Below are 25,608 nucleotides of genomic sequence, written 5' to 3' on the forward strand. Positions count from 1 at the left end.
CCTGGAGTTGGAATTCAGATGTTTTCCAAAGTCGCAGTGAATGAATGGAAAAATCTCTAATGGAGATGCCAATGATTTCTGAATAGTTTAATAGTAAGCCTGCGTGTGTGATAATCAGCATTCGGTTTACACGGACGTTCACCTGTGGTGTAACGAAAGCCTACCTGGATTTGCAGATTCAGATGAATTCCAGATTCGGAATGAATGAATGGAAAATTCTGTAGTGGAGATTCCAATGATTTCTGACGTCTGGGTTGTGCGGAGAGGAAAATGAAGAGCTGACCAGGGTTTTATGGACAGCCAGATTAACAGCACGCCTGCGAGTGTCAACAGGCCGATGAAAACCAGCCTTGAGTTTCTTGGACATTCACCAGTGGAGTAAAAATTGACGACCTCCTGTGGAGATTGAGATGAATTCCAGATTCTCAGTGAATGAATGACACATTCTGTAGTGGAGATTCCAATGATTTCTGAAGTATGGGTTGTGTTGACAGGAAAATGAAGAGCCTACCAGAGTTGTGTCGACAGGCAGTAGAACAGCACGCCTGCGGGTTTGAATAGGCAGCTGAATACCTGCATTGGGTTACTTGGACATTCACCAGTGGTGTAAAGAAAGTCTACTTGCAGTGGATATTGAGGAAGAATTCCAGATTCAGATTGAATTAATAGAACCTTTTATAGTGGAGAATCCAATGATTTCTGCTGTCTGTTTTGTGTAGAAAGGAAAATGAAGAGCTGACCAGAGTTTAGTGCATAGCCAGTTTAACAGCACGCCTGAGTGTATGAACAGGCCGCTGAAAACCAGAACTTACTTGAACTTTCACCAGTGGTGAAACCAAAGCCTGTGTGGAGTAGAGATTGCGATGAGTTCCAGATTCAGCGAATGAATGGCACACTCTCTAGTGGAGATTCCAAAGATTTCTGTAGTCTTGGTTGTGAGTACAGGAAAATGAAGTGTTTTCCAGGTTTGAGTGGATAGCCAGTAGAACAGCACGCCTGTGAGAGTGAACAGGCTGCTGAAAACCAGCATTGTGTTTCTTGGATATTCACCAGCAGTGTAACGAACACCTGCATGGAGTGGAGATTCAGAAGAATTCCGGATACGCAGTGAATGAATGGAACATTCTGTACTGGAGATAATAATGGTTTCTGAAGGCTGGGTTGTGTGGACAGGAAAATGAAGGGCTGACTAGGGTTGAGTGGATAGCCAGTTGAACATCACCCCTGCGACTGTGAACAGGTCGCAAAAATCCAGCATTGTGTACTTGGACATTCACAAGTGGTGTAACGAAAATCTGCCTGGAGTGGACATACAAATGAATTCCAGAGTCGCCGTGAATGTTTGGAACATTCTGTAGTGGAGATTCCAATGATTTCTGAAGTCTCGCTTTTGTGGACAGGAAAATGAAGAGCTGACCAGCGTTGAGTGTATAGCCAGGTGAACAGCATGCCTGCGAGTCGGAACAGGCCGCTGAGAGCCAGCAATGGGTTACTTGGACATTCACCAGTGGTGTAACGAAAATTCGCCTGGAGTTGGAATTCAGATGTTTTCCAAACTCGCAGTGAAAGAATGGAAAAATCTCTAATGGAGATGCCAATGATTTCTGAATAGTTTAATAGTAAGCCTGCGAGTGTGAAAATCAGCATTCGGTTACGTGGACATTCACCAGTTGTGTAATGTAAGGCGGACTGGAGTGGAGTTTCAGATGAATTCCACATTCGCCGTGAATGAGTGGAACATTCTGTAGTGGAGATTCCAATGATTTCTGACGTCTGGGTTGTGTGGAGAGGAAAATGAAGAGCTGACCAGGGTTGCATGGATAGCCCGATGAACAGCACGCCTGTGAGTGTGAACAGGCCGCTGAAAACCATCATTGGACTACTTGGACATTCACCAATGGTGTAACGAAAGACTGCGTGGAGTGGAGATTGAGATGAATTCCAGATTCGCAGTGAATGAATAGCAGAGTCTGTCGAGGAGATTCCAATGATTTCTGACATCTGTGTTGTATCGACAGGAAAATGAAGAGCTGACCTGGTTTGAGTGGATAGCCAGAAGAACAGCACGCCTGCGAGGGTGAACAGGCCGCAGAACACAAGCACTGCATTACTTGGACATTTACCTGTGGTGTAAAGGAAGTCTGCCTTCAAGTGGATATTGAGATGAATATCAGATTCGCAGTGAACGAATGGCACATTCTCTAGCGGAGATTCCATTTTTTTCTGACATCTGGGTTTCGAGACCAGGAAAATGAAGGGCTGACCATGTTTGATTAGATAATCAATTGAACAGAACGCCAGCGAGAGTGACCAGGACGGTGAAAATCAGAATTGGATTACTGGAACATTAACCAGTGGTGTAACATTAAACTTCCTGGAGTGCAGATGCAGATGAATTCCAGATTCGCAGTGAATGAACGGAACATTCTGTAGTCGAGATTCCAATGATTTCTGAAGTCTGGGTTGTGTGCGCAGCAGTATGAAGAGCTGACCAGGGTTGAGTGGATATCCAGTTAAACAACACGCCTGGGAATGTGAACAGGCCTCTGAAAACCAGCATTGGTTTACTTGTACATTTACCAGTGGTGTAACGAAAGTCTGCCTTTATTTGGAGATGGAGATGAATTTCAGATTCTCAGTGAATGAATGGCACATTCAGGGGTGGAGATTCCAATGATTTTTGAAGTCGGGGTTGTGTGGACAGGAAAATGAAGAATTGACCAGGGTTGAGTGGATAGCCAGTAGAACAGCATGCCTACGAGTGTGAACAGGCCGCTGAAAGACAGCATTGGGTTACTTGGACATTCACCAGTGGTGGAACGAAAACTCGCCTGGAGTTGGAATTCAGATGTTTTCCAAAGTCGCAGTGAATGAATGGAAAAATCTCTAATGGAGATGCCAATGATTTCTGAATAGTTTAATAGTAAGCCTGCGTGTGTGATAATCAGCATTCGGTTTACTCGGACGTTCACCTGTGGTGTAACGAAAGCCTACCTGGATTTGCAGATTCAGATGAATTCCAGATTCGGAATGAATGAATGGAAAATTCTGTAGTGGAGATTCCAATGATTTCTGACGTCTGGGTTGTGCGGAGAGGAAAATGAAGAGCTGACCAGGGTTTTATGGACAGCCAGATTAACAGCACGCCTGCGAGTGTCAACAGGCCGATGAAAACCAGCCTTGAGTTTCTTGGACATTCACCAGTGGAGTAAAAATTGACGACCTCCTGTGGAGATTGAGATGAATTCCAGATTCTCAGTGAATGAATGACACATTCTGTAGTGGGGATTCCAATGATTTCTGAAGTATGGGTTGTGTTGACAGGAAAATGAAGAGCCTACCAGAGTTGTGTCGACAGGCAGTAGAACAGCACGCCTGCGGGTTTGAATAGGCAGCTGAATACCTGCATTGGGTTACTTGGCCATTCACCAGTGGTGTAAAGAAAGTCTACTTGCAGTGGATATTGAGGAAGAATTCCAGATTCAGATTGAATTAATAGAACCTTTTATAGTGGAGAATCCAATGATTTCTGCTGTCTGTTTTGTGTAGAAAGGAAAATGAAGAGCTGACCAGAGTTTAGTGCATAGCCAGTTTAACAGCACGCCTGAGTGTATGAACAGGCCGCTGAAAACCAGAACTTACTTGAACTTTCACCAGTGGTGAAACCAAAGCCTGTGTGGAGTAGAGATTGCGATGAGTTCCAGATTCAGCGAATGAATGTCACACTCTCTAGTGGAGATTCCAAAGATTTCTGTAGTCTGGGTTGTGAGTACAGGAAAATGAAGTGTTTTCCAGGTTTGAGTGGATAGCCAGTAGAACAGCACGCCTGTGAGAGTGAACAGGCTGCTGAAAACCAGCATTGTGTTTCTTGGATATTCACCAGCAGTGTAACGAACACCTGCATGGAGTGGAGATTCAGAAGAATTCCGGATACGCAGTGAATGAATGGAACATTCTGTACTGGAGATAATAATGGTTTCTGAAGGCTGGGTTGTGTGGACAGGAAAATGAAGGGCTGACTAGGGTTGAGTGGATAGCCAGTTGAACATCACCCCTGCGACTGTGAACAGGTCGCAAAAATCCAGCATTGTGTACTTGGACATTCACAAGTGGTGTAACGAAAATCTGCCTGGAGTGGACATACAAATGAATTCCAGAGTCGCCGTGAATGTTTGGAACATTCTGTAGTGGAGATTCCAATGATTTCTGAAGTCTCGCTTTTGTGGACAGGAAAATGAAGAGCTGACCAGCGTTGAGTGTATAGCCAGGTGAACAGCATGCCTGCGAGTCGGAACAGGCCGCTGAGAGCCAGCAATGGGTTACTTGGACATTCACCAGTGGTGTAACGAAAATTCGCCTGGAGTTGGAATTCAGATGTTTTCCAAACTCGCAGTGAAAGAATGGAAAAATCTCTAATGGAGATGCCAATGATTTCTGAATAGTTTAATAGTAAGCCTGCGAGTGTGAAAATCAGCATTCGGTTACGTGGACATTCACCAGTTGTGTAATGTAAGGCGGACTGGAGTGGAGTTTCAGATGAATTCCACATTCGCCGTGAATGAGTGGAACATTCTGTAGTGGAGATTCCAATGATTTCTGACGTCTGGGTTGTGTGGAGAGGAAAATGAAGAGCTGACCAGGGTTGCATGGATAGCCCGATGAACAGCACGCCTGTGAGTGTGAACAGGCCGCTGAAAACCAGCATTGGGCTACTTGGACATTCACCAATGGTGTAACGAAAGACTGCGTGGAGTGGAGATTGAGATGAATTCCAGATTCGCAGTGAATGAATAGCAGAGTCTGTCGAGGAGATTCCAATGATTTCTGACATCTGTGTTGTATCGACAGGAAAATGAAGAGCTGACCTGGTTTGAGTGGATAGCCAGAAGAACAGCACGCCTGCGAGGGTGAACAGGCCGCAGAACACAAGCACTGCATTACTTGGACATTTACCTGTGGTGTAAAGGAAGTCTGCCTTCAAGTGGATATTGAGATGAATATCAGATTCGCAGTGAACGAATGGCACATTCTCTAGCGGAGATTCCATTTTTTTCTGACATCTGGGTTTCGGGACCAGGAAAATGAAGGGCTGACCATGTTTGATTAGATAATCAATTGAACAGAACGCCAGCGAGAGTGACCAGGACGGTGAAAATCAGAATTGGATTACTGGAACATTAACCAGTGGTGTAACATTAAACTTCCTGGAGTGCAGATGCAGATGAATTCCAGATTCGCAGTGAATGAACGGAACATTCTGTAGTCGAGATTCCAATGATTTCTGAAGTCTGGGTTGTGTGCGCAGGAATATGAAGAGCTGACCAGGGTTGAGTGGATATCCAGTTAAACAACACGCCTGGGAATGTGAACAGGCCTCTGAAAACCAGCATTGGTTTACTTGTACATTTACTAGTGGTGTAACGAAAGTCTGCCTTTATTTGGAGATGGAGATGAATTTCAGATTCTCAGTGAATGAATGGCACATTCAGGGGTGGAGATTCCAATGATTTTTGAAGTCGGGGTTGTGTGGACAGGAAAATGAAGAATTGACCAGGGTTGAGTGGATAGCCAGTAGAACAGCATGCCTCCGAGTGTGAACAGGCCGCTGAAAGACAGCATTGGGTTACTTGGACTTTCACCAATGGTGGAACGAAAACTCGCCTGGAGTTGGAATTCAGATGTTTTCCAAAGTCGCAGTGAATGAATGGAAAAATCTCTAATGGAGATGCCAATGATTTCTGAATAGTTTAATAGTAAGCCTGCGTGTGTGATAATCAGCATTCGGTTTACTCGGACGTTCACCTGTGGTGTAACGAAAGCCTACCTGGATTTGCAGATTCAGATGAATTCCAGATTCGGAATGAATGAATGGAAAATTCTGTAGTGGAGATTCCAATGATTTCTGACGTCTGGGTTGTGCGGAGAGGAAAATGAAGAGCTGGACAGCCAGATTAACAGCACGCCTGCGAGTGTCAACAGGCCGATGAAAACCAGCCTTGAGTTTCTTGGACATTCACCAGTGGAGTAAAAAATGACGACCTCCTGTGGAGATTGAGATGAATTCCAGATTCTCAGTGAATGAATGACACATTCTGTAGTGGAGATTCCAATGATTTCTGAAGTATGGGTTGTGTTGACAGGAAAATGAAGAGCCTACCAGAGTTGTGTCGACAGGCAGTAGAACAGCACGCCTGCGGGTTTGAATAGGCAGCTGAATACCTGCATTGGGTTACTTGGACATTCACCAGTGGTGTAAAGAAAGTCTACTTGCAGTGGATATTGAGGATGAATTCCAGATTCAGATTGAATTAATAGAACCTTTTATAGTGGAGAATCCAATGATTTCTGCTGTCTGTTTTGTGTAGAAAGGAAAATGAAGAGCTGACCAGAGTTTAGTGCATAGCCAGTTTAACAGCACGCCTGTGAGTGTGAACAGGCCGCTGAAAACCAGAACTTACTTGAACTTTCACCAGTGGTGAAACCAAAGCCTGTGTGGAGTAGAGATTGCGATGAGTTCCAGATTCAGCGAATGAATGGCACACTCTCTAGTGGAGATTCCAAAGATTTCTGTAGTCTGGGTTGTGAGTACAGGAAAATGAAGTGTTTTCCAGGTTTGAGTGGATAGCCAGTAGAACAGCACGCCTGTGAGAGTGAACAGGCTGCTGAAAACCAGCATTGTGTTTCTTGGATATTCACCAGCAGTGTAACGAACACCTGCATGGAGTGGAGATTCAGAAGAATTCCGGATACGCAGTGAATGAATGGAACATTCTGTACTGGAGATAATAATGGTTTCTGAAGGCTGGGTTGTGTGGACAGGAAAATGAAGGGCTGACTAGGGTTGAGTGGATAGCCAGTTGAACATCACCCCTGCGACTGTGAACAGGTCGCAAAAATCCAGCATTGTGTACTTGGACATTCACAAGTGGTGTAACGAAAATCTGCCTGGAGTGGACATACAAATGAATTCCAGAGTCGCCGTGAATGTTTGGAACATTCTGTAGTGGAGATTCCAATGATTTCTGAAGTCTCGCTTTTGTGGACAGGAAAATGAAGAGCTGACCAGCGTTGAGTGTATAGCCAGGTGAACAGCATGCCTGCGAGTCGGAACAGGCCGCTGAGAGCCAGCAATGGGTTACTTGGACATTCACCAGTGGTGTAACGAAAATTCGCCTGGAGTTGGAATTCAGATGTTTTCCAAACTCGCAGTGAAAGAATGGAAAAATCTCTAATGGAGATGCCAATGATTTCTGAATAGTTTAATAGTAAGCCTGCGAGTGTGAAAATCAGCATTCGGTTACGTGGACATTCACCAGTTGTGTAATGTAAGGCGGACTGGAGTGGAGTTTCAGATGAATTCCACATTCGCCGTGAATGAGTGGAACATTCTGTAGTGGAGATTCCAATGATTTCTGACGTCTGGGTTGTGTGGAGAGGAAAATGAAGAGCTGACCAGGGTTGCATGGATAGCCCGATGAACAGCACGCCTGTGAGTGTGAACAGGCCGCTGAAAACCAGCATTGGGCTACTTGGACATTCACCAATGGTGTAACGAAAGACTGCGTGGAGTGGAGATTGAGATGAATTCCAGATTCGCAGTGAATGAATAGCAGAGTCTGTCGAGGAGATTCCAATGATTTCTGACATCTGTGTTGTATCGACAGGAAAATGAAGAGCTGACCTGGTTTGAGTGGATAGCCAGAAGAACAGCACGCCTGCGAGTGTGAACAGGCCGCAGAACACAAGCACTGCATTACTTGGACATTTACCTGTGGTGTAAAGGAAGTCTGCCTTCAAGTGGATATTGAGATGAATATCAGATTCGCAGTGAACGAATGGCACATTCTCTAGCGGAGATTCCATTTTTTTCTGACATCTGGGTTTCGAGACCAGGAAAATGAAGGGCTGACCATGTTTGATTAGATAATCAATTGAACAGAACGCCAGCGAGAGTGACCAGGACGGTGAAAATCAGAATTGGATTACTGGAACATTAACCAGTGGTGTAACATTAAACTTCCTGGAGTGCAGATGCAGATGAATTCCAGATTCGCAGTGAATGAACGGAACATTCTGTAGTCGAGATTCCAATGATTTCTGAAGTCTGGGTTGTGTGCGCAGGAATATGAAGAGCTGACCAGGGTTGAGTGGATATCCAGTTAAACAACACGCCTGGGAATGTGAACAGGCCTCTGAAAACCAGCATTGGTTTACTTGTACATTTACCAGTGGTGTAACGAAAGTCTGCCTTTATTTGGAGATGGAGATGAATTTCAGATTCTCAGTGAATGAATGGCACATTCAGGGGTGGAGATTCCAATGATTTTTGAAGTCGGGGTTGTGTGGACAGGAAAATGAAGAATTGACCAGGGTTGAGTGGATAGCCAGTAGAACAGCATGCCTCCGAGTGTGAACAGGCCGCTGAAAGACAGCATTGGGTTACTTGGACTTTCACCAATGGTGGAACGAAAACTCGCCTGGAGTTGGAATTCAGATGTTTTCCAAAGTCGCAGTGAATGAATGGAAAAATCTCTAATGGAGATGCCAATGATTTCTGAATAGTTTAATAGTAAGCCTGCGTGTGTGATAATCAGCATTCGGTTTACTCGGACGTTCACCTGTGGTGTAACGAAAGCCTACCTGGATTTGCAGATTCAGATGAATTCCAGATTCGGAATGAATGAATGGAAAATTCTGTAGTGGAGATTCCAATGATTTCTGACGTCTGGGTTGTGCGGAGAGGAAAATGAAGAGCTGGACAGCCAGATTAACAGCACGCCTGCGAGTGTCAACAGGCCGATGAAAACCAGCCTTGAGTTTCTTGGACATTCACCAGTGGAGTAAAAAATGACGACCTCCTGTGGAGATTGAGATGAATTCCAGATTCTCAGTGAATGAATGACACATTCTGTAGTGGAGATTCCAATGATTTCTGAAGTATGGGTTGTGTTGACAGGAAAATGAAGAGCCTACCAGAGTTGTGTCGACAGGCAGTAGAACAGCACGCCTGCGGGTTTGAATAGGCAGCTGAATACCTGCATTGGGTTACTTGGACATTCACCAGTGGTGTAAAGAAAGTCTACTTGCAGTGGATATTGAGGATGAATTCCAGATTCAGATTGAATTAATAGAACCTTTTATAGTGGAGAATCCAATGATTTCTGCTGTCTGTTTTGTGTAGAAAGGAAAATGAAGAGCTGACCAGAGTTTAGTGCATAGCCAGTTTAACAGCACGCCTGTGAGTGTGAACAGGCCGCTGAAAACCAGAACTTACTTGAACTTTCACCAGTGGTGAAACCAAAGCCTGTGTGGAGTAGAGATTGCGATGAGTTCCAGATTCAGCGAATGAATGGCACACTCTCTAGTGGAGATTCCAAAGATTTCTGTAGTCTGGGTTGTGAGTACAGGAAAATGAAGTGTTTTCCAGGTTTGAGTGGATAGCCAGTAGAACAGCACGCCTGTGAGAGTGAACAGGCTGCTGAAAACCAGCATTGTGTTTCTTGGATATTCACCAGCAGTGTAACGAACACCTGCATGGAGTGGAGATTCAGAAGAATTCCGGATACGCAGTGAATGAATGGAACATTCTGTACTGGAGATAATAATGGTTTCTGAAGGCTGGGTTGTGTGGACAGGAAAATGAAGGGCTGACTAGGGTTGAGTGGATAGCCAGTTGAACATCACCCCTGCGACTGTGAACAGGTCGCAAAAATCCAGCATTGTGTACTTGGACATTCACAAGTGGTGTAACGAAAATCTGCCTGGAGTGGACATACAAATGAATTCCAGAGTCGCCGTGAATGTTTGGAACATTCTGTAGTGGAGATTCCAATGATTTCTGAAGTCTCGCTTTTGTGGACAGGAAAATGAAGAGCTGACCAGCGTTGAGTGTATAGCCAGGTGAACAGCATGCCTGCGAGTCGGAACAGGCCGCTGAGAGCCAGCAATGGGTTACTTGGACATTCACCAGTGGTGTAACGAAAATTCGCCTGGAGTTGGAATTCAGATGTTTTCCAAACTCGCAGTGAAAGAATGGAAAAATCTCTAATGGAGATGCCAATGATTTCTGAATAGTTTAATAGTAAGCCTGCGAGTGTGAAAATCAGCATTCGGTTACGTGGACATTCACCAGTTGTGTAATGTAAGGCGGACTGGAGTGGAGTTTCAGATGAATTCCACATTCGCCGTGAATGAGTGGAACATTCTGTAGTGGAGATTCCAATGATTTCTGACGTCTGGGTTGTGTGGAGAGGAAAATGAAGAGCTGACCAGGGTTGCATGGATAGCCCGATGAACAGCACGCCTGTGAGTGTGAACAGGCCGCTGAAAACCAGCATTGGGCTACTTGGACATTCACCAATGGTGTAACGAAAGACTGCGTGGAGTGGAGATTGAGATGAATTCCAGATTCGCAGTGAATGAATAGCAGAGTCTGTCGAGGAGATTCCAATGATTTCTGACATCTGTGTTGTATCGACAGGAAAATGAAGAGCTGACCTGGTTTGAGTGGATAGCCAGAAGAACAGCACGCCTGCGAGGGTGAACAGGCCGCAGAACACAAGCACTGCATTACTTGGACATTTACCTGTGGTGTAAAGGAAGTCTGCCTTCAAGTGGATATTGAGATGAATATCAGATTCGCAGTGAACGAATGGCACATTCTCTAGCGGAGATTCCATTTTTTTCTGACATCTGGGTTTCGAGACCAGGAAAATGAAGGGCTGACCATGTTTGATTAGATAATCAATTGAACAGAACGCCAGCGAGAGTGACCAGGACGGTGAAAATCAGAATTGGATTACTGGAACATTAACCAGTGGTGTAACATTAAACTTCCTGGAGTGCAGATGCAGATGAATTCCAGATTCGCAGTGAATGAACGGAACATTCTGTAGTCGAGATTCCAATGATTTCTGAAGTCTGGGTTGTGTGCGCAGGAATATGAAGAGCTGACCAGGGTTGAGTGGATATCCAGTTAAACAACACGCCTGGGAATGTGAACAGGCCTCTGAAAACCAGCATTGGTTTACTTGTACATTTACCAGTGGTGTAACGAAAGTCTGCCTTTATTTGGAGATGGAGATGAATTTCAGATTCTCAGTGAATGAATGGCACATTCAGGGGTGGAGATTCCAATGATTTTTGAGTCGGGGTTGTGTGGACAGGAAAATGAAGAATTGACCAGGGTTGAGTGGATAGCCAGTAGAACAACAAGCCTACGAGTGTGAACAGGCCGCTGAAAGACAGCATTGGGTTACTTGGACATTCACCAGTGGTGGAACGAAAACTCGCCTGGAGTTGGAATTCAGATGTTTTCCAAAGTCGCAGTGAATGAATGGAAAAATCTCTAATGGAGATGCCAATGATTTCTGAATAGTTTAATAGTAAGCCTGCGTGTGTGATAATCAGCATTCGGTTTACTCGGACGTTCACCTGTGGTGTAACGAAAGCCTACCTGGATTTGCAGATTCAGATGAATTCCAGATTCGGAATGAATGAATGGAAAATTCTGTAGTGGAGATTCCAATGATTTCTGACGTCTGGGTTGTGCGGAGAGGAAAATGAAGAGCTGACCAGGGTTTTATGGACAGCCAGATTAACAGCACGCCTGCGAGTGTCAACAGGCCGATGAAAACCAGCCTTGAGTTTCTTGGACATTCACCAGTGGAGTAAAAAATGACGACCTCCTGTGGAGATTGAGATGAATTCCAGATTCTCAGTGAATGAATGACACATTCTGTAGTGGAGATTCCAATGATTTCTGAAGTATGGGTTGTGTTGACAGGAAAATGAAGAGCCTACCAGAGTTGTGTCGACAGGCAGTAGAACAGCACGCCTGCGGGTTTGAATAGGCAGCTGAATACCTGCATTGGGTTACTTGGACATTCACCAGTGGTGTAAAGAAAGTCTACTTGCAGTGGATATTGAGGAAGAATTCCAGATTCAGATTGAATTAATAGAACATTTTATAGTGGAGAATCCAATGATTTCTGCTGTCTGTTTTGTGTAGAAAGGAAAATGAAGAGCTGACCAGAGTTTAGTGCATAGCCAGTTTAACAGCACGCCTGTGAGTGTGAACAGGCCGCTGAAAACCAGAATTGGGTTACTTGAACTTTCACCAGTGGTGAAACCAAAGCCTGTGTGGAGTAGAGATTGCGATGAGTTCCAGATTCAGAGAATGAATGGCACACTCTCTAGTGGAGATTCCAAAGATTTCTGTAGTCTGGGTTGTGAGTACAGGAAAATGAAGTGTTTTCCAGGTTTGAGTGGATAGCCAGTAGAACAGCACGCCTGTGAGAGTGAACAGGTTGCTGAAAACCAGCACTGTGTTTCTTGGATATTCACCAGCAGTGTAACGAACACCTGCATGGAGTGGAGATTCAGAAGAATTCCGGATACGCAGTGAATGAATGGAACATTCTGTACTGGAGATAATAATGGTTTCTGAAGGCTGGGTTGTGTGGACAGGAAAATGAAGGGCTGACTAGGGTTGAGTGGATAGCCAGTTGAACATCACCCCTGCGACTGTGAACAGGTCGCAAAAATCCAGCATTGTGTACTTGGACATTCACAAGTGGTGTAACGAAAATCTGCCTGGAGTGGACATACAAATGAATTCCAGAGTCGCCGTGAATGTTTGGAACATTCTGTAGTGGAGATTCCAATGATTTCTGAAGTCTCGCTTTTGTGGACAGGAAAATGAAGAGCTGACCAGCGTTGAGTGTATAGCCAGGTGAACAGCATGCCTGCGAGTCGGAACAGGCCGCTGAGAGCCAGCTATGGGTTACTTGGACATTCACCAGTGGTGTAACGAAATTCGCCTGGAGTTGGAATTCAGATGTTTTCCACACTCGCAGTGAAAGAATGGAAAAATCTCTAATGGAGATGCCAATGATTTCTGAATAGTTTAATAGTAAGCCTGCGAGTGTGAAAATCAGCATTCGGTTACGTGGACATTCACCAGTTGTGTAATGTAAGGCGGACTGGAGTGGAGTTTCAGATGAATTCCACATTCGCCGTGAATGAGTGGAACATTCTGTAGTGGAGATTCCAATGATTTCTGACGTCTGGGTTGTGTGGAGAGGAAAATGAAGAGCTGACCAGGGTTGCATGGATAGCCCGATGAACAGCACGCCTGTGAGTGTGAACAGGCCGCTGAAAACCAGCATTGGGCTACTTGGACATTCACCAATGGTGTAACGAAAGACTGCGTGGAGTGGAGATTGAGATGAATTCCAGATTCGCAGTGAATGAATAGCAGAGTCTGTCGAGGAGATTCCAATGATTTCTGACATCTGTGTTGTATCGACAGGAAAATGAAGAGCTGACCTGGTTTGAGTGGATAGCCAGAAGAACAGCACGCCTGCGAGTGTGAACAGGCCGCAGAACACAAGCACTGCATTACTTGGACATTTACCTGTGGTGTAAAGGAAGTCTGCCTTCAAGTGGATATTGAGATGAATATCAGATTCGCAGTGAACGAATGGCACATTCTCTAGCGGAGATTCCATTTTTTTCTGACATCTGGGTTTCGTGACCAGGAAAATGAAGGGCTGACCATGTTTGATTAGATAATCAATTGAACAGAACGCCAGCGAGAGTGACCAGGACGGTGAAAATCAGAATTGGATTACTGGAACATTAACCAGTGGTGTAACATTAAACTTCCTGGAGTGCAGATGCAGATGAATTCCAGATTCGCAGTGAATGAACGGAACATTCTGTAGTCGAGATTCCAATGATTTCTGAAGTCTGGGTTGTGTGCGCAGGAATATGAAGAGCTGACCAGGGTTGAGTGGATATCCAGTTAAACAACACGCCTGGGAATGTGAACAGGCCTCTGAAAACCAGCATTGGTTTACTTGTACATTTACCAGTGGTGTAACGAAAGTCTGCCTTTATTTGGAGATGGAGATGAATTTCAGATTCTCAGTGAATGAATGGCACATTCAGGGGTGGAGATTCCAATGATTTTTGAAGTCGGGGTTGTGTGGACAGGAAAATGAAGAATTGACCAGGGTTGAGTGGATAGCCAGTAGAACAGCAAGCCTACGAGTGTGAACATGCCGCTGAAAGACAGCATTGGGTTACTTGGACATTCACCAGTGGTGGAACGAAAACTCGCCTGGAGTTGGAATTCAGATGTTTTCCAAAGTCGCAGTGAATGAATGGAAAAATCTCTAATGGAGATGCCAATGATTTCTGAATAGTTTAATAGTAAGCCTGCGTGTGTGATAATCAGCATTCGGTTTACTCGGACGTTCACCTGTGGTGTAACGAAAGCCTACCTGGATTTGCAGATTCAGATGAATTCCAGATTCGGAATGAATGAATGGAAAATTCTGTAGTGGAGATTCCAATGATTTCTGACGTCTGGGTTGTGCGGAGAGGAAAATGAAGAGCTGGACAGCCAGATTAACAGCACGCCTGCGAGTGTCAACAGGCCGATGAAAACCAGCCTTGAGTTTCTTGGACATTCACCAGTGGAGTAAAAAATGACGACCTCCTGTGGAGATTGAGATGAATTCCAGATTCTCAGTGAATGAATGACACATTCTGTAGTGGAGATTCCAATGATTTCTGAAGTATGGGTTGTGTTGACAGGAAAATGAAGAGCCTACCAGAGTTGTGTCGACAGGCAGTAGAACAGCACGCCTGCGGGTTTGAATAGGCAGCTGAATACCTGCATTGGGTTACTTGGACATTCACCAGTGGTGTAAAGAAAGTCTACTTGCAGTGGATATTGAGGAAGAATTCCAGATTCAGATTGAATTAATAGAACATTTTATAGTGGAGAATCCAATGATTTCTGCTGTCTGTTTTGTGTAGAAAGGAAAATGAAGAGCTGACCAGAGTTTAGTGCATAGCCAGTTTAACAGCACGCCTGTGAGTGTGAACAGGCCGCTGAAAACCAGAACTTACTTGAACTTTCACCAGTGGTGAAACCAAAGCCTGTGTGGAGGAGAGATTGCGATGAGTTCCAGATTCAGCGAATGAATGGCACACTCTCTAGTGGAGATTCCAAAGATTTCTGTAGTCTGGGTTGTGAGTACAGGAAAATGAAGTGTTTTCCAGGTTTGAGTGGATAGCCAGTAGAACAGCACGCCTGTGAGAGTGAACAGGTTGCTGAAAACCAGCACTGTGTTTCTTGGATATTCACCAGCAGTGTAACGAACACCTGCATGGAGTGGAGATTCAGAAGAATTCCGGATACGCAGTGAATGAATGGAACATTCTGTACTGGAGATAATAATGGTTTCTGAAGGCTGGGTTGTGTGGACAGGAAAATGAAGGGCTGACTAGGGTTGAGTGGATAGCCAGTTGAACATCACCCCTGCGACTGTGAACAGGTCGCAAAAATCCAGCATTGTGTACTTGGACATTCACAAGTGGTGTAACGAAAATCTGCCTGGAGTGGACATACAAATGAATTCCAGAGTCGCCGTGAATGTTTGGAACATTCTGTAGTGGAGATTCCAATGATTTCTGAAGTCTCGCTTTTGTGGACAGGAAAATGAAGAGCTGACCAGCGTTGAGTGTATAGCCAGGTGAACAGCATGCCTGCGAGTCGGAACAGGCCGCTGAGAGCCAGCAATGGGTTACTTGGACATTCACCAGTGGTGGAACGAAAACTCGCCTGGAGTTGGAATTCAGATGTTTTCCAAAGTCGCAGTGAATGAATGGAAAAATCTCTAATGGAGATGCCAATGATTTCTGAATAGTTTAATAGTAAGCCTGCGTGTGTGATAATCAGCATTCGGTTTACTCGGACGTTCACCTGTGGTGTAACGAAAGCCTACCTGGATTTGCAGATTCAGATGAATTCCAGATTCGGAATGAATGAATGGAAAATTCTGTAGTGGAGATTCCAATGATTTCTGACGTCTGGGTTGTGCGGAGAGGAAAATGAAGAGCTGACCAGGGTTTTATGGACAGCCAGATTAACAGCACGCCTGCGAGTGTCAACAGGCCGATGAAAACCAGCCTTGAGTTTCTTGGACATTCACCAGTGGAGTAAAAAATGACGACCTCCTGTGGAGATTGAGATGAATTCCAGATTCTCAGTGAATGAATGACACATTCTGTAGTGGAGATTCCAATGATTTCTGAAGTATGGGTTGTGTTGACAGGAAAATGAAGAGCCTACCAGAGTTGTGTCGACAGGCAGTAGAACAGCACGCCTACGGGTTTGAATAGGCAGCTGAATACCTGCATTGGGTTACTTGGACATTCACCAGTGGTGTAAAGAAAGTCTACTTGCAGTGGATATTGAGGAAGAATTCCAGATTCAGATTGAATTAATAGAACATTGTATAGTGGAAAATCCAATGATTTCTGCTGTCTGTTTTGTGTAGAAAGGAAAATGAAGAGCTGACCAGAGTTTAGTGCATAGCCAGTTTATCAGCACGCCTGTGAGTGTGAACAGGCCGCTGAAAACCAGAACTTACTTGAACTTTCACCAGTGGTGAAACCAAAGCCTGTGTGGAGTAGAGATTGCGATGAGTTCCAGATTCAGCGAATGAATGGCACACTCTCTATTGGAGATTCCAAAGATTTCTGTAGTCTGGGTTGTGAGTACAGGAAAATGAAGTGTTTTCCAGGTTTGAGTGGATAGCCAGTAGAACAGCACGCCTGTGAGAGTGAACAGGTTGCTGAAAACCAGCACTGTGTTTCTTGGATATTCACCAGCAGTGTAACGAACACCTGCATGGAGTGGAGATTCAGAAGAATTCCGGATACGCAGTGAATGAATGGAACATTCTGTACTGGAGATAATAATGGTTTCTGAAGGCTGGGTTGTGTGGACAGGAAAATGAAGGGCTGACTAGGGTTGAGTGGATAGCCAGTTGAACATCACCCCTGCGACTGTGAACAGGTCGCAAAAATCCAGCATTGTGTACTTGGACATTCACAAGTGGTGTAACGAAAATCTGCCTGGAGTGGACATACAAATGAATTCCAGAGTCGCCGTGAATGTTTGGAACATTCTGTAGTGGAGATTCCAATGATTTCTGAAGTCTCGCTTTTGTGGACAGGAAAATGAAGAGCTGACCAGCGTTGAGTGTATAGCCAGGTGAACAGCATGCCTGCGAGTCGGAACAGGCCGCTGAGAGCCAGCAATGGGTTACTTGGACATTCACCAGTGGTGTAACGAAAATTCGCCTGGAGTTGGAATTCAGATGTTTTCCACACTCGCAGTGAAAGAATGGAAAAATCTCTAATGGAGATGCCAATGATTTCTGAATAGTTTAATAGTAAGCCTGCGAGTGTGAAAATCAGCATTCGGTTACGTGGACATTCACCAGTTGTGTAATGTAAGGCGGACTGGAGTGGAGTTTCAGATGAATTCCACATTCGCCGTGAATGAGTGGAACATTCTGTAGTGGAGATTCCAATGATTTCTGACGTCTGGGTTGTGTGGAGAGGAAAATGAAGAGCTGACCAGGGTTGCATGGATAGCCCGATGAACAGCACGCCTGTGAGTGTGAACAGGCCGCTGAAAACCAGCATTGGGCTACTTGGACATTCACCAATGGTGTAACGAAAGACTGCGTGGAGTGGAGATTGAGATGAATTCCAGATTCGCAGTGAATGAATAGCAGAGTCTGTCGAGGAGATTCCAATGATTTCTGACATCTGTGTTGTATCGACAGGAAAATGAAGAGCTGACCTGGTTTGAGTGGATAGCCAGAAGAACAGCACGCCTGCAAGTGTGAACAGGCCGCAGAACACAAGCACTGCATTACTTGGACATTTACCTGTGGTGTAAAGGAAGTCTGCCTTCAAGTGGATATTGAGATGAATATCAGATTCGCAGTGAACGAATGGCACATTCTCTAGCGGAGATTCCATTTTTTTCTGACATCTGGGTTTCGTGACCAGGAAAATGAAGGGCTGACCATGTTTGATTAGATAATCAATTGAACAGAACGCCAGCGAGAGTGACCAGGACGGTGAAAATCAGAATTGGATTACTGGAACATTAACCAGTGGTGTAACATTAAACTTCCTGGAGTGCAGATGCAGATGAATTCCAGATTCGCAGTGAATGAACGGAACATTCTGTAGTCGAGATTCCAATGATTTCTGAAATCTGGGTTGTGTGCGCAGGAATATGAAGAGCTGATCAGGGTTGAGTGGATATCCAGTTAAACAACACGCCTGGGAATGTGAACAGGCCTCTGAAAACCAGCATTGGTTTACTTGTACATTTACCAGTGGTGTAACGAAAGTGTGCCTTTATTTGGAGATGGAGATGAATTTCAGATTCTCAGTGAATGAATGGCACATTCAGGGGTGGAGATTCCAATGATTTTTGAAGTCGGGGTTGTGTGGACAGGAAAATGAAGAATTGACCAGGGTTGAGTGGATAGCCAGTAGAACAGCAAGCCTACGAGTGTGAACAGGCCGCTGAAAGACAGCATTGGGTTACTTGGACATTCACCAGTGGTGGAACGAAAACTCGCCTGGAGTTGGAATTCAGATGTTTTCCAAAGTCGCAGTGAATGAATGGAAAAATCTCTAATGGAGATGCCAATGATTTCTGAATAGTTTAATAGTAAGCCTGCGTGTGTGATAATCAGCATTTGGTTTACTCGGACGTTCACCTGTGGTGTAACGAAAGCCTACCTGGATTTGCAGATTCAGATGAATTCCAGATTCGGAATGAATGAATGGAAAATTCTGTAGTGGAGATTCCAATGATTTCTGACGTCTGGGTTGTGCGGAGAGGAAAATGAAGAGCTGGACAGCCAGATTAACAGCACGCCTGCGAGTGTCAACAGGCCGATGAAAACCAGCCTTGAGTTTCTTGGACATTCACCAGTGGAGTAAAAAATGACGACCTCCTGTGGAGATTGAGATGAATTCCAGATTCTCAGTGAATGAATGACACATTCTGTAGTGGAGATTCCAATGATTTCTGAAGTATGGGTTGTGTTGACAGGAAAATGAAGAGACTACCAGAGTTGTGTCGACAGGCAGTAGAACAGCACGCCTGCGGGTTTGAATAGGCAGCTGAATACCTGCATTGGGTTACTTGGACATTCACCAGTGGTGTAAAGAAAGTCTACTTGCAGTGGATATTGAGGAAGAATTCCAGATTCAGATTGAATTAATAGAACATTTTATAGTGGAGAATCCAATGATTTCTGCTGTCTGTTTTGTGTAGAAAGGAAAATGAAGAGCTGACCAGAGTTTAGTGCATAGCCAGTTTAACAGCACGCCTGTGAGTGTGAACAGGCCGCTGAAAACCAGAACTTACTTGAACTTTCACCAGTGGTGAAACCAAAGCCTGTGTGGAGTAGAGATTGCGATGAGTTCCAGATTCAGCGAATGAATGGCACACTCTCTAGTGGAGATTCCAAAGATTTCTGTAGTCTGGGTTGTGAGTACAGGAAAATGAAGTGTTTTCCAGGTTTGAGTGGATAGCCAGTAGAACAGCACGCCTGTGAGAGTGAACAGGCTGCTGAAAACCAGCACTGTGTTTCTTGGAAATTCACCAGCAGTGTAACGAACACCTGCATGGAGTGGAGATTCAGAAGAATTCCGGATACGCAGTGAATGAATGGAACATTCTGTACTGGAGATAATAATGGTTTCTGAAGGCTGGGTTGTGTGGACAGGAAAATGAAGGGCTGACTAGGGTTGAGTGGATAGCCAGTTGAACATCACCCCTGCGACTGTGAACAGGTCGCAAAAATCCAGCATTGTGTACTTGGACATTCACAAGTGGTGTAACGAAAATCTGCCTGGAGTGGACATACAAATGAATTCCAGAGTCGCCGTGAATGTTTGGAACATTCTGTAGTGGAGATTCCAATGATTTCTGAAGTCTCGCTTTTGTGGACAGGAAAATGAAGAGCTGACCAGCGTTGAGTGTATAGCCAGGTGAACAGCATGCCTGCGAGTCGGAACAGGCCGCTGAGAGCCAGCAATGGGTTACTTGGACATTCACCAGTGGTGTAACGAAAATTCGCCTGGAGTTGGAATTCAGATGTTTTCCACACTCGCAGTGAAAGAATGGAAAAATCTCTAATGGAGATGCCAATGATTTCTGAATAGTTTAATAGTAAGCCTGCGAGTGTGAAAATCAGCATTCGGTTACGTGGACATTCACCAGTTGTGTAATGTAAGGCGGACTGGAGTGGAGTTTCAGATGAATTCCACATTCGCCGTGAATGAGTGGAACATTCTGTAGTGGAGATTCCAATGATTTCTGACGTCTGGGTTGTGTGGAGAGGAAAATGAAGAGCTGACCAGGGTTGCATGGATAGCCCGATGAACAGCACGCCTGTGAGTGTGAACAGGCCGCTGAAAACCAGCATTGGGCTACTTGGACATTCACCAATGGTGTAACGAAAGACTGCGTGGAGTGGAGATTGAGATGAATTCCAGATTCGCAGTGAATGAATAGCAGAGTCTGTCGAGGAGATTCCAATGATTTCTGACATCTGTGTTGTATCGACAGGAAAATGAAGAGCTGACCTGGTTTGAGTGGATAGCCAGAAGAACAGCACGCCTGCGAGTGTGAACAGGCCGCAGAACACAAGCACTGCATTACTTGGACATTTACCTGTGGTGTAAAGGAAGTCTGCCTTCAAGTGGATATTGAGATGAATATCAGATTCGCAGTGAACGAATGGCACATTCTCTAGCGGAGATTCCATTTTTTTCTGACATCTGGGTTTCGTGACCAGGAAAATGAAGGGCTGACCATGTTTGATTAGATAATCAATTGAACAGAACGCCAGCGAGAGTGACCAGGACGGTGAAAATCAGAATTGGATTACTGGAACATTAACCAGTGGTGTAACATTAAACTTCCTGGAGTGCAGATGCAGATGAATTCCAGATTCGCAGTGAATGAACGGAACATTCTGTAGTCGAGATTCCAATGATTTCTGAAGTCTGGGTTGTGTGCGCAGGAATATGAAGAGCTGACCAGGGTTGAGTGGATATCCAGTTAAACAACACGCCTGGGAATGTGAACAGGCCTCTGAAAACCAGCATTGGTTTACTTGTACATTTACCAGTGGTGTAACGAAAGTCTGCCTTTATTTGGAGATGGAGATGAATTTCAGATTCTCAGTGAATGAATGGCACATTCAGGGGTGGAGATTCCAATGATTTTTGAAGTCGGGGTTGTGTGGACAGGAAAATGAAGAATTGACCAGGGTTGAGTGGATAGCCAGTAGAACAGCAAGCCTACGAGTGTGAACAGGCCGCTGAAAGACAGCATTGGGTTACTTGGACATTCACCAGTGGTGGAACGAAAACTCGCCTGGAGTTGGAATTCAGATGTTTTCCAAAGTCGCAGTGAATGAATGGAAAAATCTCTAATGGAGATGCCAATGATTTCTGAATAGTTTAATAGTAAGCCTGCGTGTGTGATAATCAGCATTCGGTTTACTCGGACGTTCACCTGTGGTGTAACGAAAGCCTACCTGGATTTGCAGATTCAGAAGAATTCCAGATTCGGAATGAATGAATGGAAAATTCTGTAGTGGAGATTCCAATGATTTCTGACGTCTGGGTTGTGCGGAGAGGAAAATGAAGAGCTGGACAGCCAGATTAACAGCACGCCTGCGAGTGTCAACAGGCCGATGAAAACCAGCCTTGAGTTTCTTGGACATTCACCAGTGGAGTAAAAAATGACGACCTCCTGTGGAGGTTGAGATGAATTCCAGATTCTCAGTGAATGAATGACACATTCTGTAGTGGAGATTCCAATGATTTCTGAAGTATGGGTTGTGTTGACAGGAAAATGAAGAGACTACCAGAGTTGTGTCGACAGGCAGTAGAAAAGCACGCCTGCGGGTTTGAATAGGCAGCTGAATACCTGCATTGGGTTACTTGGACATTCACCAGTGGTGTAAAGAAAGTCTACTTGCAGTGGATATTGAGGAAGAATTCCAGATTCAGATTGAATTAATAGAACATTTTATAGTGGAGAATCCAATGATTTCTGCTGTCTGTTTTGTGTAGAAAGGAAAATGAAGAGCTGACCAGAGTTTAGTGCATAGCCAGTTTAACAGCACGCCTGTGAGTGTGAACAGGCCGCTGAAAACTAGAACTTACTTGAACTTTCACCAGTGGTGAAACCAAAGCCTGTGTGGAGTAGAGATTGCGATGAGTTCCAGATTCAGCGAATGAATGGCACACTCTCTAGTGGAGATTCCAAAGATTTCTGTAGTCTGGGTTGTGAGTACAGGAAAATGAAGTGTTTTCCAGGTTTGAGTGGATAGCCAGTAGAACAGCACGCCTGTGAGAGTGAACAGGTTGCTGAAAACCAGCACTGTGTTTCTTGGATATTCACCAGCAGTGTAACGAACACCTGCATGGAGTGGAGATTCAGAAGAATTCCGGATACGCAGTGAATGAATGGAACATTCTGTACTGGAGATAATAATGGTTTCTGAAGGCTGGGTTGTGTGGACAGGAAAATGAAGGGCTGACTAGGGTTGAGTGGATAGCCAGTTGAACATCACCCCTGCGACTGTGAACAGGTCGCAAAAATCCAGCATTGTGTACTTGGACATTCACAAGTGGTGTAACGAAAATCTGCCTGGAGTGGACATACAAATGAATTCCAGAGTCGCCGTGAATGTTTGGAACATTCTGTAGTGGAGATTCCAATGATTTCTGAAGTCTCGCTTTTGTGGACAGGAAAATGAAGAGCTGACCAGCGTTGAGTGTATAGCCAGGTGAACAGCATGCCTGCGAGTCGGAACAGGCCGCTGAGAGCCAGCAATGGGTTACTTGGACATTCACCAGTGGTGTAACGAAAATTCGCCTGGAGTTGGAATTCAGATGTTTTCCAAACTCGCAGTGAAAGAATGGAAAAATCTCTAATGGAGATGCCAATGATTTCTGAATAGTTTAATAGTAAGCCTGCGAGTGTGAAAATCAGCATTCGGTTACGTGGACATTCACCAGTTGTGTAATGTAAGGCGGACTGGAGTGGAGTTTCAGATGAATTCCACATTCGCCGTGAATGAGTGGAACATTCTGTAGTGGAGATTCCAATGATTTCTGACGTCTGGGTTGTGTGGAGAGGAAAATGAAGAGCTGACCAGGGTTGCATGGATAGCCCGATGAACAGCACGCCTGTGAGTGTGAACAGGCCGCTGAAAACCAGCATTGGGCTACTTGGACATTCACCAATGGTGTAACGAAAGACTGCGTGGAGTGGAGATTGAGATGAATTCCAGATTCGCAGTGAATGAATAGCAGAGTCTGTCGAGGAGATTCCAATGATTTCTGACATCTGTGTTGTATCGACAGGAAAATGAAGAGCTGACCTGGTTTGAGTGGATAGCCAGAAGAACAGCTCGCCTGCGAGGGTGAACAGGCCGCAGAACACAAGCACTGCATTACTTGGACATTTACCTGTGGTGTAAAGGAAGTCTGCCTTCAAGTGGATATTGAGATGAATATCAGATTCGCAGTGAACGAATGGCACATTCTCTAGCGGAGATTCCATTTTTTTCTGACATCTGGGTTTCGTGACCAGGAAAATGAAGGGCTGACCATGTTTGATTAGATAATCAATTGAACAGAACGCCAGCGAGAGTGACCAGGACGGTGAAAATCAGAATTGGATTACTGGAACATTAACCAGTGGTGTAACATTAAACTTCCTGGAGTGCAGATGCAGATGAATTCCAGATTCGCAGTGAATGAACGGAACATTCTGTAGTCGAGATTCCAATGATTTCTGAAATCTGTGTTGTGTGCGCAGGAATATGAAGAGCTGACCAGGGTTGAGTGGATATCCAGTTAAACAACACGCCTGGGAATGTGAACAGGCCTCTGAAAACCAGCATTGGTTTACTTGTACATTTACCAGTGGTGTAACGAAAGTGTGCCTTTATTTGGAGATGGAGATGAATTTCAGATTCTCAGTGAATGAATGGCACATTCAGGGGTGGAGATTCCAATGATTTTTGAAGTCGGGGTTGTGTGGACAGGAAAATGAAGAATTGACCAGGGTTGAGTGGATAGCCAGTAGAACAGCAAGCCTACGAGTGTGAACATGCCGCTGAAAGACAGCATTGGGTTACTTGGACATTCACCAGTGGTGGAACGAAAACTCGCCTGGAGTTGGAATTCAGATGTTTTCCAAAGTCGCAGTGAATGAATGGAAAAATCTCTAATGGAGATGCCAATGATTTCTGAATAGTTTAATAGTAAGCCTGCGTGTGTGATAATCAGCATTCGGTTTACTCGGACGTTCACCTGTGGTGTAACGAAAGCCTACCTGGATTTGCAGATTCAGATGAATTCCAGATTCGGAATGAATGAATGGAAAATTCTGTAGTGGAGATTCCAATGATTTCTGACGTCTGGGTTGTGCGGAGAGGAAAATGAAGAGCTGGACAGCCAGATTAACAGCACGCCTGCGAGTGTCAACAGGCCGATGAAAACCAGCCTTGAGTTTCTTGGACATTCACCAGTGGAGTAAAAAATGACGACCTCCTGTGGAGGTTGAGATGAATTCCAGATTCTCAGTGAATGAATGACACATTCTGTAGTGGAGATTCCAATGATTTCTGAAGTATGGGTTGTGTTGACAGGAAAATGAAGAGCCTACCAGAGTTGTGTCGACAGGCAGTAGAACAGCACGCCTGCGGGTTTGAATAGGCAGCTGAATACCTGCATTGGGTTACTTGGACATTCACCAGTGGTGTAAAGAAAGTCTACTTGCAGTGGATATTGAGGAAGAATTCCAGATTCAGATTGAATTAATAGAACATTTTATAGTGGAGAATCCAATGATTTCTGCTGTCTGTTTTGTGTAGAAAGGAAAATGAAGAGCTGACCAGAGTTTAGTGCATAGCCAGTTTAACAGCACGCCTGTGAGTGTGAACAGGCCGCTGAAAACCAGAACTTACTTGAACTTTCACCAGTGGTGAAACCAAAGCCTGTGTGGAGTAGAGATTGCGATGAGTTCCAGATTCAGCGAATGAATGGCACACTCTCTAGTGGAGATTCCAAAGATTTCTGTAGTCTGGGTTGTGAGTACAGGAAAATGAAGTGTTTTCCAGGTTTGAGTGGATAGCCAGTAGAACAGCACGCCTGTGAGAGTGAACAGGCTGCTGAAAACCAGCACTGTGTTTCTTGGATATTCACCAGCAGTGTAACGAACACCTGCATGGAGTGGAGATTCAGAAGAATTCCGGATACGCAGTGAATGAATGGAACATTCTGTACTGGAGATAATAATGGTTTCTGAAGGCTGGGTTGTGTGGACAGGAAAATGAAGGGCTGACTAGGGTTGAGTGGATAGCCAGTTGAACATCACCCCTGCGACTGTGAACAGGTCGCAAAAATCCAGCATTGTGTACTTGGACATTCACAAGTGGTGTAACGAAAATCTGCCTGGAGTGGACATACAAATGAATTCCAGAGTCGCCGTGAATGTTTGGAACATTCTGTAGTGGAGATTCCAATGATTTCTGAAGTCTCGCTTTTGTGGACAGGAAAATGAAGAGCTGACCAGCGTTGAGTGTATAGCCAGGTGAACAGCATGCCTGCGAGTCGGAACAGGCCGCTGAGAGCCAGCAATGGGTTACTTGGACATTCACCAGTGGTGTAACGAAAATT

This window comes from Sorex fumeus, unplaced genomic scaffold, assembly GCF_029834395.1.
Source record: "Sorex fumeus unplaced genomic scaffold, SorFum_2.1 ptg000043l, whole genome shotgun sequence".
NCBI lineage: Eukaryota > Metazoa > Chordata > Mammalia > Eulipotyphla > Soricidae > Sorex > Sorex fumeus.